Source organism: Pagrus pagrus (genome assembly GCF_965226575.1).
Source record: "Pagrus pagrus genome assembly, chromosome: 8".
NCBI lineage: Eukaryota > Metazoa > Chordata > Actinopteri > Spariformes > Sparidae > Pagrus > Pagrus pagrus.
Window position 1 is genome coordinate 33,169,640 of NC_140192.1, and position 17,538 is coordinate 33,187,177.

General features: G+C 39.2%; 1 long non-coding RNA gene across 1 annotated transcript; it reads right to left on the minus strand.

Annotated features, from left to right (window-relative positions):
* Positions 1-789: 789 nt before the first annotated feature.
* LOC311261017 lies at positions 790-2,102 on the minus strand. The gene is made up of 3 exons (XR_014623079.1): positions 1,855-2,102; positions 1,367-1,545; positions 790-990 (listed from the first exon to the last, which is right to left on the minus strand). It is a non-coding gene; the product is annotated as an uncharacterized lncRNA (long non-coding RNA).
* Between the last annotated feature and the right edge of the window lie 15,436 nt (positions 2,103-17,538).

The following is a 17,538-nucleotide window of genomic DNA, read 5'->3' on the forward strand; positions in this document are numbered from 1 at the left end:
CCATCACATAAGCTTCCCATCACCCACCTAACCCCAGACTTCATTTTTTTTTTACATAGCAACAGTCCTGTGTTGTCTTTGAGCGAATCAATAACATTTTTATGCCCCATAAACACATTTAGATGTAACTTTATGTCCTGTAAACACATTGAATTCTCCATCCTTATCCAGTTTTCTGTAATTATTACAATTTTTTGCAGAGAGGATGACATTCCTTTCTCTTAGGCCAGGTACTCTAAGGTGTACAACAAGAAGTCCAGCAAGTAGAGCTTGTACACACTACTATAAAAATGCATAGAAAAAACAATGAGAATGTGAAACTATGTAAATTACTCTGAAAGTGACATTTTGCTCACCCCTCAAAAAGTAGAATTGGTAAATATGAAATGACTGTAAATGGCACAATTCTGATGTAACAGAGACTATTTCTGGTTGTTTTCAGGAATATTTGTCACTGTATAAAATGCAACTCAGGTTGTGGTGTTATAATAAATTGAAATTAATTTCAAGGTCCTTGAAAAGCTGCATTTACTGTCAGATAGTAATTGTGTTCTTTCTACAGGACAGTTGCTGCCAAGACAGTAGGGGATTGATACAGCACCGACATCAACAGCATAACCAGTCAAGAAACCTCTGGATGTCCTTCCTGTATATAGTTGTTTATGCTAATTGTACTGTATATTGTGTAAACGATAAAAGGTATACTATTTGTATACTATATTTGTAGTGTTATTTACTTACATGTGTTTCAAGAAATGGAATAAACAAGAGTCTTACCTAATTCAGTTGTTATTATTAGTGCATCATGTAAAGTGTAAGAACTGTAATGGGATGGTTGTTTATGCTGGAAGTGTAAAGAAAAGGCATTTATCATTTTCAAGACTTTATTCAAACAAGTTAGAGATAATGCAAAACAAGGAGTAAATACAGAACGACAAATAAATTCAGCACTTGATGTGACTGCTCCAAACGTAGTCCTTGAATTGTGGCCTGTAAAGCAACAGATGAGCAACATGATTAGATATTTTTATGGAACAGAACTCGACTGTCCTCAGAATACTGTGAACATACACACTTTCAATGGTCAATACTTTATACATTCCTGGACAAAACTGTACAGATGTCCCAGTTTATATTACATTAAAAAATAAAAAGGACCAGCCCTTGATCTTTCTTTACATGTTTCTACTTACTGTGTTTATTGTTATGCGCCAAAACACAAATTCAAATGGTGAAAAACTACTTGGCAAAAAATGTGATTCTGAACAGGGCACGTGAGTTACATGCCTGGTCAATATACTGTACAAACACAAATAGTTGTAGGTGGTTAAAAAAGCACCAGTAATGTTCTACATTAGATGCTGACCTGCTCATGTGCAATCCTTTGAGCTTGAAGATCTACTCGATCTATGAACACCTGCTCCTTGACCTGTCGCCCTCACGTCCACGGCCTCTGCCTCCACTCATGTCCTCCTCTGACGGGATGATGTGCTTCGCTCTGGCGTGTCTTCATCATCAGTCAACAATGCTGTCATCGTGGAAGCTCTAACATGCAAAACATCGTATCATCATAAGTCCAATACAATATTCACGTTCGTCTGTGAATCACTGAGGGAAACGAAAAAATAAAACACGTAGCAGGCCCACCACTAATCTTGATGTTTTAGCTTTTCCATATCTAATGTTAGCATAGCCAGCTGCTGCTAGCTAACCAGCAATGAGTTACAACATCAAAACACACTTTCAAAACAATGTCTGAATGCTAAAAAAAAAGCTAAGTTGACAGCTATCAGTTCTAGCAATGGCTATGTTGGTTGTATACGTTCAATTTGATTATATTAGGTGTTTACTTACAGGTGAATGAGACATCGTAAAGTTATTGGTAGTCGGACGTTGTGAGACAAAATGATGCGCTGTCCTCCTCACCGCTCGTGAGGACTCGGACTCCGTCGGCGGTGTTCGGCAGTCTTCGGACGGTGCGCGTTCATGGTTTGGGGGGAGCGGCTTCGGAGAGAGGCCTGAGTGCAGGGGCGGAGTTTACTGGCTGGATACTTTCAAAATCTTTCACGGTCTTGATGGTTTTTCCAACTTGCAGACCCCAGCTTTAAGTACATATTTCTTATCAACTTTTTAAACACCTTATTTGTTACATTGTTAATCACCTTTTAATGACTTTATGAACATAAATGATTATGAATTTATGATTGAAACATAAACAATGAACATCAATGAAACTGTCTCTGAGACAGTTTCACTTTGGAAATTATAACTGCTGACTTCACATAATTAGCTCAATTTGCTGCTGTAGAATTGTAACACTAAGCTGCTACAGCAAGCTCAAGGGGTCAAAATGCAAACTCAAAATTCCCAATCGGTTTAAAATACAGCTACTGAATTCCCGGTACCGGAGCCGGTATCGGTTCAAACTAAAATAAGAATTTAATGCGGGCAACTGTAGCTGCCATTATTTTACTGTTAAACTTATCTTCAAAATGGCACAGTACTGTAATATATTTTACAGTAATTAACTGTTGTTGTAGATTACAGCATGTAAACTGTGGATAAACAGTTTCATGCTGGCAACTGTAGATGCCAGTATTTTACTGTTATTAACAGGGAAATTTCTTACAGAGTGATTTATTTTGAATTGAATGTTTACTATAAAGAAAAGAGAGTGTGTTGTATCTGTGATACAATAAAAATATTTGCATCTTAACCAAATTAATGTTAAGGGTTCTAAGAATATTTTGATGATTATTAGGATAATATTGTGAATCAAAGGTATTTCAAAGGCCAGGATAAACGTGATGTGAAAATTTTGTGAGAAATTTTTTTTTAAATTGACTGGTGATTCTATACATCAAGTTTTTATGTCCATTGATGTCCATTATGTTTCTTTTTTATGACCATTGAAAGTGAAGCTCTGGCTCTCTCCCCATTCATTTAGATATCAGCCTGGTCTTGATAGCCCAAATTAACTGCCTGGAGGTGTTGCAAAGATGGCTGTTGAGTTGCAAGACTTGCCAAAAGGACTTTGACATTAACATGTTTTACTAAATCCAGACGTATGCTGTTGTGCAGCGCCTTTGCTCTAGAGGTTCATTTTATAAACCCCTTCCACACAAAGTTATTCCATTTCCAACTACATTCTCCAGATCAAAGTATTTTACAACCCCTTTGTGTGAGTGTTGATGCCATACATAGTCACATATACATGTTGAAGTCATGTTTTTTATATATATATACAATGTTGAGATGGGTTCTTCTATATTTTATAAGTTATAAGACTTACTTAAATAACCAAACCTCTGGGCCCATGAATGCGAATACTTCTTCAAACACTTCTTAATCACATTTTTATGACTTGAGTTATACTAGAGCTGTGACAAGTACCCCAAAGCAAGATTATGCAGCTTTTGAGAGAAGAAATCACACCCTCTTTCTCTTCCTTTTCTTCTTTTGCCGCTAGAATTAGCCATCATTTTGTTATTGTCACTTGTGGTCATGATGGTTGCTGTTCAGCAAAACCCACTGTAAAACATTCTAATTTAAAGATTGTTTTATAGAAGAAAAAGCATAACAGAGGCTGTGTTGATGGTTTGTTACAATGACGTCACCTGGATGTGTGCTACTAGCATTAATCATACTGCACTTTCTTCGATAAATGAACACTGTGTGAGTTTATACTGCACATACAGTAAACAGCTTACCCGGTATGTCTAGCCTCCTGTCAAGCAGTGAATGATTAAATAATAAAGAGACCTAAATGTTTCTCCTTGCAGGACATGCCTCTGTTAATATATGACCACTTACAGCAGACATTAACTGTCTCCTTTGTCTGCTTAAAGAGTGCAGACATTAAAAAGAGGCAAACACCTCTGGACATAAATATTCCCACTATTCAAATCAACAGGCCTGAGAGAATATTGTCAGGGCAGTGAAATATAGTCACTCCTCATTTCAGACACACTTTAATGGGCTTTACAATACCACCCCCCCCAACCCCCCACCCCCCCAGCCACTTTGTGCTGACAAAAAGGAAAGCACATCTTCTTAATTGGAATGCTCGTTTACTGCTACCACTACTGTTAAAACAACCTATTTATCCAGACATGTCACTGTCAGTAACTCACACGTCAGTGATGACAGTAAAGTAATTTAATATGTTATTTTATAAATAATAATATTTTGATAACTACAAACAATGTTGTGTGGCTGAAATTCCAGTCAGTCTCCTCTGTTTGCATATACTGTATATTAGAATGTCTAGAAAAATTAAAAAATGCAACATTTTCCAAATTTTGACTCAGTTGGCTGGCGTAAGATGGAGAGCAAAAAGTTGTCTGGCTTTTGAACAATTTGTAAATGAAAAATTGACTTCCTTGCGTAATGAAAAGCTACTCCAGAAAATTAGGGACAGTCTGCCAGCTTCTGTAAATTATCCTAAAAAGTGCATGGTGTTCACTTTGGGCTACTGCACTTGGATGGATTGCCTGTCATGAGAGAGTGCTGTTGGTGACAATCACTAAAACACTTGAGAGACTCAAAAAACATGAGAGACAGAAAAATGTCATCATTATTTTGTCATATTACATTATTTAATGTCACTCACCAATCAGAATTTCAGTTCAGCGGTCAACTCACAGTTTTTTGTAATTAGATTATGTTATTATTGATAAGTCGGTCAGTAAGTAAGTCAGATAAGTAAGTCAGATTAGTAATATTATTAATTATTTGTAATTATTAAATTAATTATGAATATTACTATATATCTAGGAGGGTATAACATTTAAACCAGCTACAAGGAACTTTCATTTTTTGTTGATTGCATACATATATAGAGATATATGCGCTGTATACAGGATGCAATTTGTGTCTATGTGAGATTAACAACTGTATATGAAGATTGGGGAAACAAAGTAAACTAATGAAGTAACCTTTTAACACAAAAAACCCACTAAGAGTCACTAGCATCAGGCTTTCGTCTTTAATGTGAATGTGCACAATCATCACATTTACCCCCATGTCAAATGATTTTGCAGGGGTTAATTGGCTCCTGCTTAGATCAGCTGTGATGGAAACACAACGCCCAGGTGGACATGCAAATTTTGATGTTATAAATATTAGTAGTTAAATAGTGAGTAATATTAGCATGCTCGGTGAGTTATATGTCTTGTGTTGTTGCACTTGCTTTATGTTTGGCTGTCTTAGCATAGCTGTCAACTCGCTACTTTTTTATCATAAGCCAAGTCAGCCGAGAGGTTTAGCGGGTAGCATGTCATAACCAGATGTTATTGTCTCTAGTTCAGGTTACGTTAGCTTGGTGTTCTGTTACTGTTCTGAGTTGTGTGCAAAGACTGGTCAAACTCTGACTAGCATGCAAGATATAAGTTATCAAGACACAACGTTGTTGTGACGTGCTGAGTTTTGTTTGTAGTACATAATGTTCAATTACATCTAACAAATTGTTAGAGAAACCTGGGATTTGTATTTATAACAGTTGTGTTTGCACTCAGAAACAGTAGGGGGCCCAAATCACACACAACAGAAGATACTACATAATGTTGCCTAAAAAAGATGAGAGAATGTAATTTTTAATTTTGATAGATGAAAACAACACTCCAAAACACTAGCTTTAACAAATATTTCAGTCCATTAGGAAATCAGAGCTACTGACACTACTGCCATGGTGTGCTGACAACTCTTCCCCTTTCAGTATTATCAAAAGGAGGATTTGAGTCAATGCAGCCAAAGTAAGCTTCATCAATCAGCCAGTGTCACTGGAAAGCTTCCACATTGCTGTGGCCGGGCTGGGTCCCTAACACCTCTTATGTTTGGACAGTTGAACATTGATGAATGGCCGAGAGGTAACAGGTTAGTGTGAGTGAACATAGTTGGGCTTCAGAGGTGGGAGGAATGTTGTTTAACAGCAGAACAGAGGTACTGAAGGAGATGTGGCCTGCATTTACATCAAACACGCACACATACAGTACATACACAGTGGCCACATGTCTCAAGGTGGAGACTGGAGAGACAAGCCATGAGAAAGTTAAGTGTAGCTATCAGGGCTGTAGCCCGGGTTTAGAAATTGGTGTGCAGAATTTCATCCCCGTTCTTCATTGAGTCTCTCCCGCACAGTTAGCTGTCTTATTGAGAACTGTCAATTCCAGATCATGGCCTGGCCATGTCAATAGTCAGGCCATAATCTAGACATCCACTGACATCCAGAATTAGTTGAGAATAGACGTTCATACTGGCTATGATCTGGACGTCCACTGACAGCCAGAATTAGTCGCTAAACGATATATAAACGTCTATACAACGTCCAGAGAAGACGTATAAAAGCTTTCATTCTGGCTCCCCAGAGGACATCTTTTAGACGTCTTGGATGTCCATAAATGATGTCTAAGGTCGGGTTCACACCTAAAGGTCCGTGAAAGGTCCGTTTTTTGATCCGAACCAACGCGAGGATGATACATTGTTTCAATTTTGAGTCGGTCCGGTTTGCGTTCAGAAAGGCCAAACTCAAACGGTCCAAAATCTGTAAACAAAACTCACGTGGCTGCAACGTCCTTCTGTTGTTGGTCAAACTGTTTAGGCGGGCAGTCAGCAAATCTATACATCAGATCAGCAGACTACTGTACATCATGGAGCATCTGCTTATTTTTACATTAGTGCTGATCTGGAGCGCTTACACGCAAACTTTAATGGACCGCGCATATGAACGCCTCATTGAGCAGCGGACATTAATAATGTCTTGCATTTCGCCGAAGACGCTATGCGATCCGACAATCGTACAGAAGTAGACAACAGGCAATAATGAGGGCCTACCATGACGTTTTTTCTACACAAGCGGGACCAGTGAGGGAAGCAGACAATCACAAACGTGTAAAAATCACAAAGTTGGCTCATCATAAAAGCAGCTCTTGTTTATAGAATCCATGCATCTCCTTGAATGAATGAACGAATGAATGAATGCCCCTATACTGTAGACCCCCCCCCCGCTCTAGAGTTCGCTTGATAGCGGACCGAGACCACCTCTACGAGACCAGGGGTGCGGGAGTTCGCGGCCAGCGTTCACACCGACCCAAACGGACCGCACCATGGGGCAAACGCTCCACAGTTCGGTTTAACCGGACTAAACAAGGCTGGTGTGAACGCACCCTAAAAGACGTGATCTAGACCACTTTTTGCTCACTGGGTGTTTTCGCTCAAGCAGCTCAATCGGTCAAAACTTCACAAGCAGCATTAAGCAGGTTTTGGTGAAATCTGTGAAATTCTGTCCACCAGGTTTTGAGGTGACAACAGTTATTTGTGGTGCCCCCTATGGTTGGGGTTTTAAGATGATTGGACCAATGGTTATTGAGTTATGACCAATTAATTCTAGGCTCTGTCCTTTCTGAGGGTATTCTGATTGACTGCATCAATGTTTTTCGACCGATCTTGCTTAATTGTAATAGTAATGTTAACCCTATACTTGTGATATTGTATACCCAATTTGGTGTTGATTAAATCCAATTTTAACAGTATTTTCTATCAATGTTGAGATTGCAAACACTATAAGTAACCTGCAGTAGAGAACGTGGAGGCCCACAGTGTATGATTCACACCAGCATGGTTCAGCCAGAAGTGTTCCAGGACCTAACTGTGTATGTATGAGTACGGCAGCAGATAACACTTGGGCTGTGGGGATGAGTTGGGGTGTTTAAAGCTGAGGATTCACAAGGTGATGCTAAGCATTCCTCACATTTCCCAGCTCCTCAGATCCCCTCTGGAAAAAGTCAGACACAGTTAAGACATACTTCCTCAGAAGGAATATGAACAACACACATAAGCAATGTGTCTTTGGAGGACTAAGACGTTTGAATAAATAGGATATAATAATAAATAAATGATAGTAAAAAAGACTTAAATTTCACAGCAGTGGCTCCCTGTGGTGAGCTGTGCTTGATGCATTAAAATTACCACAAGATCATTTGAGCCATGGTTAGTCTGAAAATATTGATATGGTCAGCCTCAGCAGAGAATCACACTGAGACATGTCGCTAGAAACACCAGCAAAACCATTGTGTTCCTATGGTACAGCACACCTGCCGTGCACTCCTCTCTTCCACTGTGCGTCACCTTTTTGCAAGCTGTTTTTTGAAGTCAAAATATTTTCAACTTTTCAGGGGCAAGCTTTTCCATTAATTATAAACGATTGCCTTATTGCACATGCAGCCCCACTCCACAGATGCACCCTACTGGTTTGCCCAAAACAACTATTCCAAGGTGTTTTTGATGAAGCCACATATGTAGTGATGAGTCTCTGTGTGATTTTTTGTCCACTTAGGGGCATCAGATACAAGTTGTAAACACAACAATAACATGCTATATCATTGCCTGTAAAGTTTATAAAGTGAAAATAGTAAGCACTTGCAGAGCAAAATTGGAGTGTCCAATATTCACCCTCTTTGCTCTGTTTTTGGTCTCTACCAAATCCTGAGACAAGTCTGTCTCTTTTGCTGCTAAATGCTGCTATGTCCGCCAGCTAGTCTCTATCTGTGTTTGCAGCTGCTGGTGGTGGGTATTTACTGTTCGTTCTCATGGGGTCACTTTTAGAGAAAGGTGAGAGCAAACATAAACAGCTAAACAAAAAAGAGCTGAAAGTCACTAAGGGGAACTCCGGATTTAGATGATAATTCTCTATAGGTTCATCATTACCAGATACCTCTTTCACATCATCACATTGTTTTCTCTGTCACTTGACAAGTTGTTATTATTTAAATATTGATTATAGGAGTATTAAAGTTGAAATTAAAACTACAAGTTCCAAAATAAATGAGAAAATTGTCTGTTACAGGACATGCAAAACAAAGTGTAGTACAATTCACAGTTAATTCCATTTTTGTGTGTTTCTTCTCATATCCAAATGACTGAAATCAGTTTCATATTTCTCTCTGTCAAGAATGAAACTGTTAAAGACAACATAAGATAAGAAGACTGATGTCAGTCTTAACCTAGTTTAGTGCCAAAGATGATCATATCTCTACAAGTGCCAGGCTGTGTTGATAATGAAAAAAAGCATCTTTGGTAAAAGTTTTATTCAATCACAATCAGAATCAGAATTATTTTATTTGTCCCGCTGATGGGGACATTTCTTTGTCACAGCAGCTAAAGGACAGGAATATTACAATAAACAATAATAAAAGTAAAAAGTAAACAATATAATAAAAAGATAAGAAATAGACTCAACTACTTAAGCTTATGTTAACACCAGGCTTGAGTGAATTTGTTTTTTCTAGTTTATTCTGCCCAGACAGCAAACTTTAAAACAGACAAAAAAAAAAGGAAATCAATGTGTTTTTTCCAGCATCAACAAAGCCATAAATCAGTTGTATAGGAAGGTGAGCACAGAGAGTGGATTAGAGAGAGGAGGCAGGAGGCCTCTAGAGATCAATTTTGACACATTAGAACTATTAGTTTATTGAGAGGTGTGAGATGGATTGAAGGCTGGATGTTGGAGAAAGCTGTAACTGTAAAACAGCTTCTCCACTGATGAGCTCGTGAACGTGATGATCTGTGAGGACCTACACCCACCATCTTGCCATCATTACTTTACTGTATCTCCATGAGAGTACAGATGAGGAGGCCGATAAAAAAATTAATAACAATTTTGTTGTTTGAATTAAAGGCCACTTTAACTGCATAATGAAATTCCCATTATTTGAAAGACATGACTGACATAATAATTAATCACAAATGTAAAACAAGTCCTGTTTCTTTTAAAAGGAGTGTCTGACAGATGTGAACAGACATTGTTTGACAGACTATGCTTTACATTTAATGGGTATGAACTAAACATTATTTTAATTTAAATTAAGATTGACTCAGAATATTTGACACACATGTTAAAAGTGAAAAATGTGTTTACATTTCTTGATTCATACTAAGAGGTGTGAAGAGCATGATTTATATCTTACTGCTGAGAGCATTTATCAGTCTGGATGGCTGACTAATACATACCATATACACCATTTACTTCTTTAATGTGTGCTACATGTTTAAAGTTATTTGACATGTAACAAAATTCCCAAACATGGATTTAAATCCCAGGGGCATTATGTATGAAACTGTTATGATCAGTTTTGATCTTAAGTTTGACTAAAGCAGAAAATCGTATAGAAAAGTATAAGTAGTCAATTATAAAACTTACTTTCAAGTCTAGACTTGACATAAGGGATTTTCCTGCTGGTTATGTAGGGGTTATGCAGTTTGAGACACACATGCGTCCAAGCCTGAGGTGAACTTTGCATGACACACTCCCAAGCTACGCGTTTGACTTTGTCTGTCAACCCAGTATTTAGTTCACTGAATAATATGTGTTACCTAGCTTCAATCTCCTCTACCATCAACATTATCTTGTCTTCCAAAGATATTGATTTTCCCTTTGGGTCATGGTCCATGTGGTAGCCGTTGTAGTTATGTGATGTGGCTAAGGTTGCTGTGTGCGTAGGCTCATGAGATATTATTAAGCACTCGTTAGACGTGGCACCACCTCCATTGATTAATTTATTGATTCATTCATTCATTAGGAGGAAAATGTATCATATCAAATGAATCAGTCTTATATCTGAAAGTTGTAAATTCTGATCACATTGACCTCCATTTCTGTAATGAAGAAAACACAAATACAATGACTTAATTCAAGTTATTACCAAGGGATAGGGATCATGAATAAACATCTGTACATCATATAAAAATCTGTACATATATACAACTAGAGTGGATAAATGAATGAATTGTAAATGTAGTTATTGCATACAGAATGAATTAATTAAATAATTAATTTAATCAAAAATGATTCAAAAATGCAATAAGGGGAATACTTCACTAAGAAACAATAAAAGCAAAAATCACTTAAGAGTTAGCTCTGCATCAGCTCTCAGACAGAACACATGAAGATGGTTATTTCCTAGTTTTCTGCAGTGATGGGTCGGCTGATGATGAGGTGAACATCCCGGAAAGCGCCAAGCATGGTGATCAGACTTGGTTATCGTTGGGAACCATGCTGACAGCCAGATGATAATGGCTGCACAGTAGGTTCAGTGAAGCAGCTGGTCTTGCTTCTTCAGGGTGATGAATCCAGACTCAGACAAGGCCTATCTGTGGACACAGGAAGACACACAGTATGTGTTCTTGAGTCTTGTTGCGTTCAGTGACAGGCTGCAGCATTGGGAAGCATAGAGCCAAAAAATCTTCAAAAGTCAAAAAGTTAACTACATAACAAAAGGAGGAGAACAAAATTAAAGATCATTCAAATAGCAAACAGCAGGCTTTGCTTGCGGCAATTACGATTTAGGCATTTGAGGTTTCTTCTCAGGTCAGAGTTCATTCTGGAGCTTCATTTAGCTCTCAGTAAAAAGTGAAAAACAAAAGCCAGCACCCATGAATGTATGTTGGCCGCATGGCCAAGCAGGGGGGCTTAGCCACAGAGAGCCCAAAATGGTTATGACAAAAACAGTCAAGACAAGAAGCAGACGGGACAAGTGGATGAGTCGAAAGAGCCCAAAGAGAGCCTAAAAGAAAAGAGCCAGAGGAGGGCACATGTTTTATAGTCTAGGGGTATGTTTTGGAAGAAAGAGGATTCTTGGCGCTCTTTTATTGATTACTCATTAATTATTTTCCTTGGAAAGAAAACCATTCTCTACTTGAAGGAAAGTAAATTGATTTCTAAATAATATTCTAATTTCACAAGCTTGGAGTCACGTGGGGCATCGTTCAGTATGTCTGTGCAGCAGAGAGCTCAACAGAGCTGGGCACAATATACCCCTCTAAAAGTAACAAAGAGCATCCAAAAACACCCAAATGCAAATAATTGGCAAAATGCCAGACACAAGACATGGGCAAAAGAAGGATAAAAAAGAGATGTCTGCAACAGAGAAGGCCCAGTTTGACACAGTTACTGAGCTAGCTAGCATCAGGACCATGCCACAGGGAATTGCAACTGATATAGGTGGAGTGAAAAGGAGCTTAGCCCCCCCTTGCAGTACACGCAGTAGGTGATTTGTTAATTTTTAACAGGGGGGATGGCTCAATGGGAGCACCACCCTGCCCCAACACACCTATGTACACCTCCCAAAGGACATTGTTGACACCTTAACCATAACTGTGACATTTCTAATTCTACAACTCCATTTTATCCAGTTATCTTCCTTCTCTCCCTACTACAATTGTCTTTTTATAACTGTATTAAAGTAATGAGTAAATACACCTTTAAATTGTATGCAGTGGACTGAGTTTATTCAGGCAGGGTTTTCTCATGTTTCTCACAATACACTACAAGCAGGGTCATTTTAAGTTACACGACCCCTTGGAAATTTTTACCATCTAAATTCCTTGAAGGACACACAATGAACATTGTGCAAAATAGTAGTCTGACCGTTTCATCGGTAGGCCGATTTTATCGGCCAATATTAGCCTATCACAGATCTATCGGTAAAGGTGTATATATTGTCCGATATGCACCGATATGAAAACCTTACATTTAAAAACTATAATGCAGAAAAACATGCTTGGGCTAATTTAAAATTGGTGTAATGACATAGTTTGTCCAGCAGAGTGCGCTTCAACGGGGGATAAAACAGCTGGTGTCAGGAAATGTAACAGCTACCTCACTAATGGTTAAACTACAAACCAGCACAAAAATGACAATTACCAACATAACATAAGCCACCATGTTCTGAACAGGCACACTAAAAACACTTACAAAAAGTAAAATTTTAGTTTTAGAACAAGCAAACTTGTTGTGCTCCTCCTCTACAAGAGAGACGCGCTGGGAATGCACCGAAAGCTGCTCTATGACGTCGCGTCTGCTACAGGTTTTGTTCCGCCCTCCGCATGGCATTTGTGGAAAAAACAGCAACGAGCAGTAAATATGCTTTCTACTTGACCAAGAGGCAAAGTTAGCTGCAAAATGTGAGGACTTGGAATCAAGGTTGAGGCGTAACAACATACAGAAACACTGCTTCCCTGAGGGCTCTGAGAAAAACGACACCTTAGGATTTGTGTTTGATTTTATCCGTTCATAATTGCAAATTCCGGAGGACATGGATATCCACATTGAAAGAGCATACTGCTCACTGATTGCCAAACCGAAAGAGAACATGGCCCCCCCCGTGAGCGATTCCTAGACCATTGGGTGAAAGAACATGTAATACAGCAAGCATGGAAACAAAAGACTACATATGAGGGACGGACCACCTACTTCAATCAAGACTATACGAACAAGATACAGAAAAAGAGGAAACAGGCGTGGGACGTAGTTAAAAGACTAAAGGAGAAGAATGTGAAAGCACAGTGCCCACATCCCGCACAGCTGAAAGTGATTCTGGAATCAGGGACTAAGACATTTGCTACACTAATTGAGCCTGCGCCTATTCTGAAGGACATTTGGATTATCATTGAGGAGGATGAGATGGAGGTAGAGGGTAGACTTGATGTGTCAATACTATCAGATGAGAGGGTGGTAACGGTACGAAAACAAATTTTCAAGGAATACTTCCAAATAAATGATAATAGTGAAGTTTCACCACTGATTTTATGGGAGGGGGGGAAAGCAGTCATAAGAGGGAAAATAATAGAAATAACATCCAGGTTGAAAAAAGCTCAATTATAACAGCAAAAAGTGTTGGAGAGTAAAATAAGAGAACTGAAGATAGAACATAAAAGAACATCAGACAACTCCACAAGTCAGAAGGGGCTCTGTGTTTTATCAAAGATATTATGAGATGGGCAATAGGGCAAGCTGGTTATTAGCATTCCAACTTTGAAAAGGCCCAAACAAATTTCACAATAAAACATCCGAACTCCAAGCAGATTATGGTTAAACCAACAAAGATAGCAGAAGCTTTTGCAGATTATTAAAAAAAAACCTATATAATGATTCAGAATCAAATGCCACGGATGGTAAAACACAGGCATTCCTTAAAAGACTACATTTACCATCATTATCAGGAGAAGAGGCATCCGAAATGATAAGACTAATATCATCACAGGAAATATCTGATACCATAAAAAGTCTTAAAACTAAAAAATCCCCTAGTACGGACGGATTCCCAGGAGAGTTTTACAAATGATCTGCCGAAGAGATCACACCAGTATTGTCTAAAGCTTTTAATTATGCTCTATCATTAGGGGACGCACCAAAAACTTGGTCAGAAGCTCTCATTTCTGTTTTGTGGGCAAAGAGAGAGGGCAAAGATCTAACTTCATGTGAAAGATACAGACATGTCAGCCTGCTCTGTAACAACTTAAAAATATTGACAAAAATATCGGCACATAGGATGCAGAAATGTATAACCAAATTAATCAACACAGTTCAAACAGGTTTTATCCCAGGGAGACAAGGTGCTAACGATATCAGCAGAACACTAAATCTTATATCATGCACTCAAAATAATTCCCAACCTTCTATGATGGTCATTTTAGATGCCCAAAAGGCATTTGATCAGTTGAAATGAGCTTCCTATACTATACATTGTCAGTTTTTGAGTTTCATACAACTTTCATGGAAAATCAAAATCAAGGATTGGAGTTAAAGCTGTGGTCTACGATTTGAAAAATTGATCATTATTGTTAACATTATTTAGATGATGGTTATGGCCAAATAGTACGACCTACACAATGTGAAGAGCAAAAGGAACCAAATAAATCCATTCTCTCTAGCGCCTGCAAAACTGCAAAGAAATTGACCAATATCAGCCATCCGGTCCGGATGGGAGGTTCCCCTTGCTCAAATTTGCACTCTCTCGGACCCTCCATCCAATCCCCTTGCTCACTCCCCTGCTCCTGGTCACCATAGACATAATAATTATGTAGCAAGCGGCCGGAAAGGCTGAAAGAAAGTGAAAGTCTGTCACTGAAAAGGCAGATACAACGGTGGCGGATTTTTTGTTGAACAGGTAATCTTTCGTCTTTATTGTGGATGTTGTGACACAGATAACTTTCATGCCGATGCTGGCTTATGACTGTGAAAGCTGCCGTTAGTTTTTTTCTGTGTTATTAGATGGCGTCGAAACAATTTCTGTCTTATTTGCTTGTGGCAGCTAAATGAAGCAGCGAGTAATGCAAGTAAGATGAATGAATGAGGATTTATTTCTCCATAACCTCTCGCCCGGTCACTACTCAACTGTGTTGCTAATCCTCCTCCCAGTCTTGTCCGTTTGTTTTCAACAAAGCCTTTGCTAAATCAATATGATGGATTATCATATACGCGTTAAGATGTGTGTATTTGTGTGTCTTATCTGTCATAAACAAGAGATTAGGGTTTACGGGGCACGTTTGTGTCGCGGTCCTGGTGCTACTCGGACAACAGCTGGGACACAGCTGGGTCTGAGGCTCATGCAGGTTTAGTTTTCAGCCACAATGTGGAAGCGATCGTGATGTCTGACCATGCAGTTGGCTGGTTCTCTAACTACCTTTCAAACCGTAAGCAGTGTGTGCAGTCCGACGGCCTTTGCTCCGGGTTCCTTAACACTATAAATGGTGTGCTGCAAGGGTCGGTTTTAGGACCCACTCTCTTTACTATCTATATGAATGAGGTGGGTCATAATAATAATGCCTCTGTACATCTTTATGCTGATGACACCGTTGTTTATTGTTGTGCATCTTCTGTTGCCCAGGTGCTCACAGATCTGCAGTCTGCATTTGACGCCATTCAGGCGCAATTGTCTCAACTCAGGCTAGTTTTAAATGCAGGTAAAACTAAGTTTATGTTCTTTTCGAATAAAAAGAAGTTGCCTGCTGTTCTACCCTGTATTATGTCTGCTCAGGGTACCCCTATTGAGTCTGTGACCACTTACAAATATCTAGGCATCACAGTGGATGATAACCTCTCTTTTAAATGTCATGTTGACCAGTTACTGAAGAAACTGAAGTTAAAACTGGGGTTTTTCTTCAGAAATAGAGCATGTTTTTCTTTTAAATCCAGAAAACGTATTGTTGCGGCCACTTTCTTGCCACTCTTGGATTATGGTGATGTTGTATATATGAATGCCTCTGCTCACTCCCTGCAACTGCTGGATGCCGTGTATCATGGGGCCTTGAGATTCATAACTGGTTGTCAACCCCTCACTCATCACTGTACATTGTACTCTCTTACAAACTGGTCTTCACTTTTCATGCGCAGAACCACTCACTGGTATCTATTTATCTATAAATCCATCATCGGACTGCTCCCCTCCTATTTGTCCACATATTTGATACGGAGACAGTCCGATCGCAGCCTCTGGTCCCTGGACTTCATCTCGTTTTCCATCCCGTCAGTCCGTACGGAACTTGGCAAGAAGGCGTTCTCCTATGCCGCGCCTGCCACCTGGAACATGCTCCAGCAGAGGCTGAAGCTGTCCAGCTTCATTCCCTTAGGGGATTTCAAACTGCTTATTGGAAGGCTGATGAGACAGTCTGTGGGGGTCTGCACATGTACTTAACCAGTCTTATTATTTTTTTTCTTGCACTTTGTAGTTTGCACTATACTATTTTAATGTTTTGTGTTCTGTGTTGTGCCTCCTGTACGTTCCGTTAGTCTGTAACTTTGTGTTTTGCTGCTGCTCACCCGGAACAGGTCTCTCTTGTAAATGAGACCCTGGGTCTCAATGAGATTTTACCTGTATAAATAAAGGTTTATAAAAAAATAATAAAAATAAAAATGATTAAAAGCTAACGGCAGCATCTGTTAGTCTCTTGGCCCTCAATAACTTTTAGAAGTGGCTAACTTAGCTGTTGATAAATAGTAACTTATTACGTAGCTGTAAGGTAACGTAGCTGTAGCATGCTAATGACGTTACGCTAGCTTGGCTGTGGAGCTTAGCTGTGGACATTGTAATGACTTACAAGATTTACGTTAGTTTCAACGTGCATTGTAATAACTTTACCTGTGAATCCGACATCGTTACTCCGCATTCAAAGCTGGCTCCATATTTAGTTTCTGCCGGCCGGCTTGTTGCCCTTGGTGCTTGTTGCGGGAGGGGGTGTGTTGCGGGAGGCTCTGAGGGGAGAGCGATACGAGCTCGGAGGGGAGGGATTAAGGAGCACAGAGGGGAGGGGTGTGTGTGTGGGGCGGATGCTTTTTTCAAATCTTTCTCGGATCGTAGACCAGAGCTTTAATGATTGTTGTCAGACTTTTTCTATCTCAAAAGAGGAGTCAGACAAGGAGATTGTCTGAGACCACTACTATTTGCAACAAGTATTGTAACATTAGCAGAGTCAATAAGACAAAATAAAGACATAAAGGGAATAAGGGATGAAGAAGGGGTGCAACACAAATCATCTTCATTCGTGGATTATTTGTTAATCTTTATCAGGGAATCATCTTGATCTATACCAGCCCTGCTGAACAACCTGAATGAATAAGGAGAAATATTGCGTCACATGACTAACGAAACAAAATCAGCAGTGATGCTTTCAGGTGAATGTCCAACAGAACTAGAGGGAAAGGTTAATTTTAAATGGACTAATAAAGGGTTTAGATACCTGGGTATTATTATCTCACTGAACACA